Source organism: Procambarus clarkii, unplaced genomic scaffold (genome assembly GCF_040958095.1).
Source record: "Procambarus clarkii isolate CNS0578487 unplaced genomic scaffold, FALCON_Pclarkii_2.0 HiC_scaffold_1369, whole genome shotgun sequence".
In the NCBI taxonomy this organism is placed as follows: domain Eukaryota; kingdom Metazoa; phylum Arthropoda; class Malacostraca; order Decapoda; family Cambaridae; genus Procambarus; species Procambarus clarkii.
This window is the reverse complement of record NW_027190397.1, coordinates 4,412-17,723: the sequence shown is the minus strand read 5'-3', so window position 1 is coordinate 17,723 and position 13,312 is coordinate 4,412. Positions and strand designations below refer to the sequence as shown.

The window sequence follows — 13,312 nt, the reverse complement described above, 5'->3', positions numbered from 1 at the left end:
TATCACAACAGATTCACCCACAACCTTCACAGATACAATCAAGTAAACACAGACCTCACTATACTCAAAAACCACATACTCAACAGCCTTGACCAAGACCATGCTAACAACTGGGAGAAACTCATACATAAAGCTGAAATACAAAGAAAAACAACTCCACAACAATTCTGGAACTTCATAAAGAGGATCAGAGGAAACTCCTCCTCTTCTGCCTTTACATACATCACTCACAACAATCAAAACTACACCGATCCCTCAGAAGTAATAGGCATATTCAAACAACACTGGCAGGACATCTTCAATCCCCACCCCCCACAACCAACAGCAATACAAAACATAAACAGAGTAGAAACATGGATACGACACAACCCTCATGCCATCACACACTACCCTACCATTGACCTCACGACACTAGACGACTTAGAAAGTGACCTCACAGAATCAATACTACCTGAAGAAGTTAAACTCATGCTCAAGAACACCAGACGTAAAGCCCCAGGAGCCTCTGGCATTGGCCAAGCTCTCCTCAAGCAACTTCCAGACCCCCTAATCCTTGCACTCACAGACGTCTACAACGCCTCACTAGCATCAGGATATTTCCCAAGCCCATTCAAAGAAGCCACAGCAATCCTCATTCCAAAACCCCAAAAATCCCCGACAGACCCTAAGAACTACAGACCGATCAGCTTACTAGAGACATTAGGGAAAGTATACGAAAAACTCATTAATCATAAACTCAGGAATCACCTAGAACACAAAAACATATTGACAGACAAACAATTTGGCTTCAGACAACACCGCTCAACACAAGACGCACTGAACATAATAACAAACTACCTCTCCATAAATAAACACCAGAGGGCCAAGACGGCCCTCATTGCAAAGGACGTCGAAAAGGCTTTTGACACTGTATGGCACGACGGCCTACGTTACAAACTCTGCACTCTGTTTCAACTATCTGACAACATGCAGAGGCTACTCTGCAGCTTTCTAACAAATAGAAAGATGCAGATCAAATTCCTCAGCAAGCTGTCAGGTTATTTCAACCTAAATGCAGGTGTCCCTCAGGGCTCAGTTCTTTCACCAACCTTATACATACTCTATATAAACGACATCCCTGACCCAATATACTGGACATCAATGACCCTTTGCTACGCTGACGACGTAACCCAACTGATCACAGACTATACGATTAACGCCCTCACACGGAAAGCACAACAAGAAATAGACAAAGTCACCCTCTGGGAACACGACTGGCGAATAAAAACAAACCCCAACAAGTCAAAAATTACATACTTTTTCTACAACAAACGACGTAACCCTGACCCAGTAAAACTCTACTCTCAATCACCAGATGCAACCCAGATCCCAAGAGTCAACAAAACCACAGTACTTGGACTCACACTAGACTTCAACCTTCGCTTTCACACACACATAACACCCAAGAAAGCTATAGCCTCAAACGCTCTATCAAAACTCTACCCACTCAAACATGCCTCCCAAGCCACCAAGCTCTACTTTATACAAAACACTTATTCTCCCACTCCTAACATATGCACCGATCCCACTCACACTTGCAGCACCAACAAATAGGAAGAAACTCCAGCGTACCCAGAACAGGGCTCTGAGATGGGTGTTCAATACCCACTGGCAGGACTTCACCACCAGTGAGGCCCTGCATGAGTGGGCGAACATCCCACCTCTGAACATAACCTGGGATACTATGGGGAAGAAACAGATTGACAGAATTCTCACCTATCATGACAACTACGACACGTTCCTCAGAAACGTCCTAAGCAGACCCAGACATACGCACAACCTCTTTAACCTGATCGACGATCCACCTCCTGCTCCGTCCTTTACATAACCCCTCTCCTATAATATCACTACTCAAATAACCAAACTTCCAACTATAGCCTCCTAACTCTTCTCCCCCCTCTTTAGGGGGGGACCAACTAGCTCCCGTTTTCTGGTGCCTTGGGTGGGGCGCGATGCTGATTAGCAGATCTAAGACCACATCTGGAGTGAGCCCCCAGGGCACACCCAGCTGAGGGCTGCTGTCTCCGTGGGTGCTCAGAAAAGACGAAATGTTGTCACAGAGATCCGATTCCTTGCCTTCACTGCCTAGTCTGGTCATAACGATTTCAATGCCATGCAGCTGGGTTTAGCCCTGGCACTTTACCTCATACTGAAAACCCTTCCTCTCACCCCCACTAATTCTTCCCCTATCCCCACTTCCACGCTCACCCATCAGGGTATCTTGACCTATATTTAAATGAATGATGAATGGCATTCGCCCCAAAACGTGTCTTTCTCAGCCAAGAGGACTAACACCTCCCCAGACCACTCCCTCACCCCTACACCAAAACTTCCTAAATTCATACCAGAAACCATGCAAAACGGACGCCATACATATCTCCTACCCAAATCTATAATTACCAAATCTGTCTACACAACGAATCAATCCACAAAGGAGAACCCCTCCGGTTCAAATGCCACAAACACTCCCCCAACAAGTCAATAAATATGAAAATCACACAATTTAACGTTAGAGCATATTACAACATCAGACACCTAATTGCTAACTTTGTGGAGAATGAAAGACCGGATGTGCTGCTACTAAACAGCACATGCGTGACGAACTCTCACAAAATTAGACATTTTGGCTTCACAACATACCAATCTCCTGATGAAGCTTACGAAGGGGTTGCTATTCTAATAAAGAACACCTATAAACATGACCTCCTCACTACCAACTGGCAACACAAACACTTCCTAGCAGTCCGCATTCACACTCAACACGGGCAGATGATCATTGGTACCACATACATTCGTCCAAACTTGGGTCTCCCCCTCCAGGACCTAAACACTCTCTTCAACCACACACACATACCAGTCTTCCTCCTAGCAGACCTAAATGCAAAACACCAAACATTCAACCATCGCCAACACAACATGCACGGTCAACAACTACACCAACTCCACCAAAACAAACACCTCACCTTCCTTGGCCCTGACTTCCAAACAACCTACACACACAATGGAACTGGGAGACCAGATCTAATCCTCACCAACAGAGCAGGCACTCCACCTACAACACTACATCACACCCGGACCCCTCACTGGCTCAGATCACATACCCATATCACTCACACTCTCCAGCAACCCCATACTCATCCCAGCCACCCCACAATATGACTATCAAAATGCAGACTGGGAAGCCTTCAAACAACACCTAACTGCCAGCACACAGCCCTACAACTTCCAAGACAAACCACACACAGACATAGATTCCCAAGTCCTCACCATCCAGAATAACATCATACAAGCAGCTGATGCTACCATTCCAAAAACAACCCACAAAACCTAGATACTCCTTTTTTCCTTCGATCAGAACAAAAAGGCTACTCTCCTGCTATCACAACAGATTCACCCACAACCTTCACAGATACAATCAAGTAAACACAGACCTCACTATACTCAAAAACCACATACTCAACAGCCTTGACCAAGACCATGCTAACAACTGGGAGAAACTCATACATAAAGCTGAAATACAAAGAAAAACAACTCCACAACAATTCTGGAACTTCATAAAGAGGATCAGAGGAAACTCCTCCTCTTCTGCCTTTACATACATCACTCACAACAATCAAAACTACACCGATCCCTCAGAAGTAATAGGCATATTCAAACAACACTGGCAGGACATCTTCAATCCCCACCCCCCACAACCAACAGCAATACAAAACATAAACAGAGTAGAAACATGGATACGACACAACCCTTCATGCCATCACACACTACCCTACCATTGACCTCACGACACTAGACGACTTAGAAAGTGACCTCACAGAATCAATACTACCTGAAGAAGTTAAACTCATGCTCAAGAACACCAGACGTAAAGCCCCAGGAGCCTCTGGCATTGGCCAAGCTCTCCTCAAGCAACTTCCAGACCCCCTAATCCTTGCACTCACAGACGTCTACAACGCCTCACTAGCATCAGGATATTTCCCAAGCCCATTCAAAGAAGCCACAGCAATCCTCATTCCAAAACCCCAAAAATCCCCGACAGACCCTAAGAACTACAGACCGATCAGCTTACTAGAGACATTAGGGAAAGTATACGAAAAACTCATTAATCATAAACTCAGGAATCACCTAGAACACAAAAACATATTGACAGACAAACAATTTGGCTTCAGACAACACCGCTCAACACAAGACGCACTGAACATAATAACAAACTACCTCTCCATAAATAAACACCAGAGGGCCAAGACGGCCCTCATTGCAAAGGACGTCGAAAAGGCTTTTGACACTGTATGGCACGACGGCCTACGTTACAAACTCTGCACTCTGTTTCAACTATCTGACAACATGCAGAGGCTACTCTGCAGCTTTCTAACAAATAGAAAGATGCAGATCAAATTCCTCAGCAAGCTGTCAGGTTATTTCAACCTAAATGCAGGTGTCCCTCAGGGCTCAGTTCTTTCACCAACCTTATACATACTCTATATAAACGACATCCCTGACCCAATATACTGGACATCAATGACCCTTTGCTACGCTGACGACGTAACCCAACTGATCACAGACTATACGATTAACGCCCTCACACGGAAAGCACAACAAGAAATAGACAAAGTCACCCTCTGGGAACACGACTGGCGAATAAAAACAAACCCCAACAAGTCAAAAATTACATACTTTTTCTACAACAAACGACGTAACCCTGACCCAGTAAAACTCTACTCTCAATCACCAGATGCAACCCAGATCCCAAGAGTCAACAAAACCACAGTACTTGGACTCACACTAGACTTCAACCTTCGCTTTCACACACACATAACACCCAAGAAAGCTATAGCCTCAAACGCTCTATCAAAACTCTACCCACTCAAACATGCCTCCCAAGCCACCAAGCTCTATTTATACAAAACACTTATTCTCCCACTCCTAACATATGCACCGATCCCACTCACACTTGCAGCACCAACAAATAGGAAGAAACTCCAGCGTACCCAGAACAGGGCTCTGAGATGGGTGTTCAATACCCACTGGCAGGACTTCACCACCAGTGAGGCCCTGCATGAGTGGGCGAACATCCCACCTCTGAACATAACCTGGGATACTATGGGGAAGAAACAGATTGACAGAATTCTCACCTATCATGACAACTACGACACGTTCCTCAGAAACGTCCTAAGCAGACCCAGACATACGCACAACCTCTTTAACCTGATCGACGATCCACCTCCTGCTCCGTCCTTTACATAACCCCTCTCCTATAATATCACTACTCAAATAACCAAACTTCCAACTATAGCCTCCTAACTCTTCTCCCCCCTCTTTAGGGGGGGACCAACTAGCTCCCGTTTTCTGGTGCCTTGGGTGGGGCGCGATGCTGATTAGCAGATCTAAGACCACATCTGGAGTGAGCCCCCAGGGCACACCCAGCTGAGGGCTGCTGTCTCCGTGGGTGCTCAGAAAAGACGAAATGTTGTCACAGAGATCCGATTCCTTGCCTTCACTGCCTAGTCTGGTCATAACGATTTCAATGCCATGCAGCTGGGTTTAGCCCTGGCACTTTACCTCATACTGAAAACCCTTCCTCTCACCCCCACTAATTCTTCCCCTATCCCCACTTCCACGCTCACCCATCAGGGTATCTTGACCTATATTTAAATGAATGAATGAATGCATTCGTCAATTCGATTCACACAACTTCAACACCATGACTGGACGCGGCAAGGGAGGCAAGGGACTCGGAAAGGGTGGCGCCAAGCGTCATCGTAAGGTGCTACGTGACAACATCCAGGGCATCACCAAGCCCGCTATTCGTCGCTTAGCTCGTCGTGGCGGCGTGAAGCGTATTTCGGGTCTCATCTACGAAGAGACCCGTGGCGTCCTGAAGGTGTTCCTCGAGAACGTCATCCGTGATGCTGTAACCTACACGGAACACGCCAAGAGGAAGACCGTCACTGCTATGGACGTGGTGTACGCTCTGAAGCGCCAGGGTCGTACCCTCTACGGATTCGGCGGATAAGAGCTTGGCTAATCCATCGATTCCACCCACCACCACCTCAAAACGGGACCTAATTAGGTCCCTATACTTTTTTACTGAAGGGCTTAATAGACGATAACATAAATTGTTTTGATATCAGCTAGCACATTGGGTCTTATGAAATCTATTTTTTATCCTCGCATGCTTAAAGGGACTCTGATTGGGGAGGGAGGGGGGGGGGGGGGGGAAGGTTTGTTACGTTATATACTAGCAGAGCAGGATCATTGGTGGGGGGGGGGGGGGGGTGAGGGGGAGAGAGAGAGAGAGAGAGAGAGAGAGAGAGAGAGAGAGAGATCTTTCCCAACTCTTCCTTTTTACATGAGTGAGCTACCCGTTTTATTCATTTTATCCTTCTCAGAGCTGTTTTGATAGTATCCAAATGATGGTAAATGAAAAGGGAGGACACGAATATCTACCCAGAATTCAGGACTGGCAATCGATATGCATGTTTGAGTGCGAATCTTTTTCTCTCTCAACTTAGGTATACGTTTATGTCGTACCTAAAAGCGAGAACCACACTATTGGGACAAGTATGCAAGGCCCAATTTTCCTAACAAGCACAGTTAATTTTGTTATTTTCGAACATTTCTTTCCAAATTGGTTTATCCAATTAACAGTATTATATTAAGATCATGAATTGCTGGGTTAGGTTAGGTTAGGTTAGCTTAGCTTAGGTTAGGTTAGGTTAGGTTAGGTTAGGTTAGGTTAGCTTAGCTTGGGTTAGCTTAGGTTAGGTTAGGTTAGCTTAGCTTGGGTTAGCATAGGTTAGGTTAGGTTTGATTACATTTCTATGTTAGATTTAACTCAAATTCAAAACAATTGCAGTCATTCGGCTTGTTAGTCAACTTGCCTCTAATAGGGGCAATTTGTCTAACAAGACTATTTAGTTTTGTGTGCATATATATATATATATATATATATATATATATATATATATATATATATATATATATATATATATATATATATATATATATATATATATATATATATATATATATATATTATAGCTTCAAGACTCCGAACCAATATAGAAGCATCAAGAGGAAGTGCTTGTGTTATGGGCCAATAGGCCTTCTGCAGTTACTTCCATTCTTATGTTTTTATTCCCATTGGTTCGTGTTTTATCTTGTGTAAATGTCAATCACCTTACCCAAAACTTTGGTACCATATCACCTCACCCATGTGTATATATAAATATATATATATATATATATATATATATATATATATATATATATATATATATATATATATATATATATATATATATATATAATATACAGAGTAAATCTACCCCAAAAGTAATGATTTATTTGTCTACAAAACTAAACTCTTTTTGGAATCATATGAGGCCCCTCCACTGAGGGGGGAGGCCTGGATGTTTATTGTCATGTGTATTCATGCTGCTTGCATGTCGTCGTTTATTTTGCCTTTGTTGTTTTCTTGACAGCTTTCTTTGCCTTGGGTGGTTTGGGAGATTTTGAAGCTCTCTTTATTTTGGGCTTTTTGTTCCCAACAACAAGCTGCTGCTGCTGCTGCTTCTTTTTCAAGGCTGTAGGTGGTTTGTTGCTTGTGGCGGCTTTCTTGGGAGTTACCACGGCCTTCTTTGCTGCTGTAGATGGTTTCTTGGTTGTGGTGGCTTTCTTGGGAGTTAGAACGGCCCTCTTCTCTGCTACGGCCAGCTTGAATGATCCACTAGCTCCACTTCCCTTGGTCTGAACAAGAATGCCGTCAGCCACTGCTTTCTTGAGAAATCTTCGGATGTAAATGGCGATCTTGGCAGCCTCGACTTTGTTGTTGGCAACAACGTACTTCTTGATTGCTTGTAGAGACGAGCCCTTACGGTCTTTGAGTGCTGCGACCGCGGCTAGAACCATTTGACTAGTTTTCGGGTGAGCAACCTGGACGCGAGGTTTCCTGGTGGTGGCCACCACAGCAGCAGCAGCCGCAGCCTTCTTGGTAGGCTTTGCTTCTACCATGATGATGATGAGATAACCAAGGTGATGAGAGACGCTCAGACAGTCACGGGGGAATGATGCTGCCGCCGCTTGAGCCGAACCTATTTATGTGCCGGCACGGTACAGAAGCTGCAACCTGGCAACTCGTCCACCAATCACGACGGTTGGTTTTACGGCTCCGAAACCTGGATCCCATATCTTCTCTAAAATAGAAGCATTTGTTCATGTTCTTTGTAAAAGTATCATAAAGCAGGACAGATGAGACAAATATCATAAAAACTGAAGAGCAGATGAGCACACACATGTTTGTATTACAAAAGAAAATCCACAAATTCATTAGAAATTGGCAGGGCAGGCTGAGGAAGTAGGTAGATGTAAAATGTCTGTAAATGGCGAAAGAACATAAACCCAAGACTGAATAAACGATGTTAAATATCCATGCCAAGGAGACAAAAATATGTTAGGATACAATTACCATTAAGACACCACAAGCAGGTCCGTATCCTGCCGCGATGACTTAAAAGAGTTGGTTATTAGCCACAATGTGTAGGCAGTCTCATGCCAACGGCCATACCACGTTGAGAACACCGCTTCTCGTCCGATCAGCGAAGTTAAGCAACGTTGGGTTTGGTTAGTACTTGGATGGGTGACCGCCTGGGAACACCAAATGCTGTTGGCAATAATGTTTTTTGTTTTGTTTTGTTTTGTTTCGTTTGTTTTTGTTTGAATGGCTGGCTCCACGGGAAATTCACGGAGTTGTGTGGAATAAGGCCTGGTAAAATGAATTAATATGTATGTCATGTTTAAAACAAACTCGCTTAATATAGATATTGTGTGAGGCTTTATACAAAAACAAACAACCAAAACAAAACATGTTGTATATATATATAGCTTAATCCGGGTTTGAACTCGCAACTCCAAGAATACGCATCACTTATATACACTTTACCACTGGACCACTGCTGCAGGACACAAGCTTGATGCTGAGGTATCAATTTAATGACGTAAATGCCATTTCCACAAATAAATGATAATTAAAAAGTATTTGTATGTACAAATCTTTTCTGTTTAAAAGGCTACAATATCAGTTACTGATATAATTTGTGTTAATGTTTCTATACCCACAAGAAGGCATATTTTTGCTTATATGTAAAGGGTACGGAGAACGAATCCACAGACCATCATTCCCCTCCCCTTCCCTCCCCCCCCCCCCCCCCCCCAACTCCCACCTACTACCACCACCACCACCACCACCAATCACCACCAATCACCACCAATCACCACCAATCACCACCAATCACCACCACCACATCTAACCGAAAACCCCCTAACACATCAACCCTCCCCCCAATCAACAGGCGAAATAATAACCCTCAAATGCCTGCCTGCCTGCCTGCCTGCCTGCAAGCCAATACTAACGGTCTTCTCAGAAAGAAAATCTCTTTGTATCTGTATTACTTGATGAAATGTATGATTCTAATAATGAAAATAAATTTTGATGTCGGTTGTATGAGCATAATGACCAATATGCACATGATATGAATGAATTAAATAGTGTAGTTTTAAGTAATTAGGTTGTAGACACATTAAGCGGATATGATATTTGACGCGTCCAGAACTGGTGATTTTTGGTTTAGTTTTAAATGCACCACCACCACCACCACCACCATTGCTTCCCCAGAGCCTAATTAAGGACCGGTAAAAGGAGTCAATATGTATGTCATCTATCAAACCAAAGAATGAATAAAAAAACACACACACAAACCTACATAATAGTATTAGGAAGATTGTATGGCAAAAAAAAAAAAGTATTATTCCCATTGGGTCGTTTGAACTCGCGACTTCCAAAATACCAGCCACACACCTTACCACCCAGCCACCATAGAGTTGGTATAATTGTGCAACTTTAGTTATAAAAGTAAAGTTCTTATTGTCTCAAATCTTATTGTCTGTTCTATGAAAAGGCATGATGTAAATTATGTATTTTTTGAATGATTGAATTGTAGGCACATTAAGCGGATTCGATATTTGATATATCCAGAAAAGGTGATTTCTGTTCAGTTTTAAAATGCATCACCGTTAACGCTAAAGGACTGGTAAAACGACTCGATGTTTGTCATTTTTAAAATAAACACTAAAACTAGGCCCTTAACATATATAATGTTTGAATATAAATTGAATGCATATAAATACAAAGTGGGAGTGGCTGGCTGGCTGGCTGGCTGGCTGGCTGGCTGGCTGGCTGCCTGCCTGCCTGCCTGCCTGCCTGCCTGCCTGCCTGCCTGCCTGCCTGGCTGGCTGGCTGGCTGGCTGGCTGGCTGGCTGGCTGGCTGGCTGGCTGGCTGCCTGCCTGCCTGCCTGCCCGCCCGCCCGCCCGCCCGCCCGCCCGCCCGCCTGCTTGCCTTGCCTTGCCTTGCCTTGCCTTGCCTGTCCTGTCCTGTTATTGCCTTGCCTTGCCTTGCCTTGCCTTGCCTTGCCTTGCCTTGCCCTGCCCTGCCCTGCCTTGGCTGCAGCTGGCTGGCTGGCCGTAAATCAACTCTTAACAACACCATACCACACCACACCATCACTCATCACCCACCACCGGCCCCAGTCTCCCAGCCTCTCTTATATACCCGAGCAGGCCCTTTAAATTATTTGAATTGTTGCACTTCGGCCAATGGCAGGCACGATCGCTGCTGCTCAAACATATTCTGGTTCACAAGTATTATAATATATTATATTATATTATATTATATATATATATATATATATATATATATATATATATATATATATATATATATATATATATATATATATATATATATATATATATATATATATATATATATATATTCATGAAACACATTAAAACCTTGATCATTTATTCATTCATTACGTCTAGTGAAGAATTGCTTTTGTTCATTTGTATGATTAAAAATTAATATAATATGAATTCCTCGCTTAAAGTAAAATATAAAATATATATTGGATTTATATGATTGGTTAATATTCCAAGTGATGCTGAATATCCCCTATAATTTTGTTTTGTTTGTTTGTTATGTACACATTCCAAATGAAATCAATATAAATGTTATTATTAATGTTTGAAAGTTGATTGTCTACTTGAATCTCTCTATTAAAGTGTGTGTGGCTCCGGATGGAGCCTGGTTATGGTATTTGTCGTGGTGGGTGGCAGAAGTGCTTACTTCTTCTCTGTCTTCTTTGGCAAAAGAACTGCCTGAATGTTTGGAAGAACACCTCCCTGTGCAATGGTTACGCCAGACAGAAGTTTGTTGAGTTCTTCGTCGTTGCGGATGGCCAACTGCAAGTGACGTGGGATGATACGGGTCTTCTTGTTGTCACGTGCGGCATTACCGGCGAGCTCCAGAACTTCGGCAGCGAGGTATTCCATGACGGCTGCCAGGTAGACAGGAGCGCCAGCACCGACGCGTTCGGCGTAGTTGCCCTTACGCAGCAGACGGTGAATTCTGCCCACGGGGAACTGAAGTCCGGCCCTGCTGGAGCGAGACTTTGACTTGCCCTTCACTTTGCCTCCCTTGCCGCGTCCTGACATTGCTGCTGCTGTTGTGGGTTTGTGGTGTTTTATGCCGCCCCGCAGATCGAGCTTCGTGTTATATACCCCGCTCAGGATCAAGGGAGCCCGCCACTGACCAATCAGCGCGCTCCGCCACGCGACCCGCTCTGAGCTGAGTCGCGAGCGGGATATAAAAGGAAAGCTCGCCTCGCGCAAAAGTTCATTATTGTATCGCAACGCCAGCCAGCACGAGCATCATCATGCCACCCAAGGCATCTGGAAAGGCTGCCAAGAAGGCCGGAAAGGCCCAGAAGGCCATTGCCAAGGGCGATAAGAAAAAGAAGCGCAGGAGGAAGGAGAGCTACAGCATCTACATCTACAAAGTGCTGAAGCAGGTCCACCCCGACACTGGTATCTCTTCCAAAGCCATGTCGATCATGAACTCGTTCGTGAACGACATCTTCGAGCGCATCGCCGCCGAGGCTTCTCGCCTGGCCCACTACAACAAGCGTTCCACCATTACCAGTCGGGAGATCCAGACGGCTGTAAGGCTCCTGTTGCCCGGAGAACTGGCCAAGCACGCCGTCTCTGAGGGCACTAAGGCCGTCACCAAGTACACCTCCTCCAAGTAAACGGCTTACTTACTGCCCTGTGGTGGTGGCTTGGCCTCAAACCAACAAACTCGGCTCCATTGGAGCCACACTTTAATTTCTAAAGAGATTGTGAGTGTTAGACACCAATACTATTATAACAAAAACCTCTGTCACTGAAAGCAAATAGCTATAAAATGAGAATATTTATGAAACTGTCTGTGTGTGTTTCTCTCTCTCAGTCTCTGTCTGTCTGTCTGTCTGTCTGTCTCTGTCTTGTCTGTCTCTGTCTTGTCTGTCTGTCTGTCTGTCTGTCTCTCTCTCTCTCTCTCTCTCTCTCTCTCTCTCTCTCTCTCTCTCTCTCTCTCTCTCTCTCTCTCTCTCTCTCTCTCTCTCTCTCTCTCTCTCTCTCTCTCAACACATATAAGCACTCGGTATCTTTTTTTTTTTCTAGAGATTAGAGATTCATTGTTATGTTCCACATTAGGATTACTATGCAGGCCACCCTCTTAGGTTTGAAAATGTCAAGAAAACGGTTAATTTAAAATGTCATCTCCTAACTTAACAGATTAAGCCAGAGGACCGAAAACAGAATAAAACAGGACTGGACAGTATGTCACTTATACAAGCTGCTTTTATTTCTAGTACAGTATGACAATTTTTATTTTGGGGGGGGGGGGGGGGGGGGGGGGTGGGTGATCCTTGACAGTGCATAAGAGCGAAAAGCGACGGCGTTTTGTTTGTAAGAGAACAGGTTGTACTACAAATGACTTGATTTATTGATATCACGTGTATGTATGACACCTAAATTAGTGTATTTGTTTATTTATTTATTTATTTATTATATGTGTAGATGAAGGTTAATTCATATGACTGATGCTAGGAATGTCTGAAATCTCCTTAGAAGGATATTTTGGCCCTGAGAAGGGCCGAGTTTGGTGTATACTAGGGTGGTCGATTTAGCTTATGCACGCTCTCCACGGATACGGCGAGCAAGCTGAATGTCCTTTGGCATGATGGTGACACGCTTGGCGTGGATGGCACAGAGGTTAGTGTCCTCGAAGAGACCGACCAGGTAAGCCTCGGATGCCTCCTGTAAAGCCATGACGGCAGACGACTGGAAGCGAAGATCGGTCTTGAAGTCCTGGGCAATCTCGCGCACCAGACGCTG

General features: G+C 44.2%; 1 non-coding gene across 1 annotated transcript; it reads left to right on the top strand.

Moving 5' to 3' along the window:
• The first annotated feature begins 8,591 nt into the window (after window positions 1-8,591).
• On the top strand, window positions 8,592-8,710 carry LOC138362162 (5S ribosomal RNA). The gene has a single exon (XR_011227453.1). It is a non-coding gene; the product is annotated as a 5S ribosomal RNA (ribosomal RNA).
• Window positions 8,711-13,312: the final 4,602 nt, after the last annotated feature.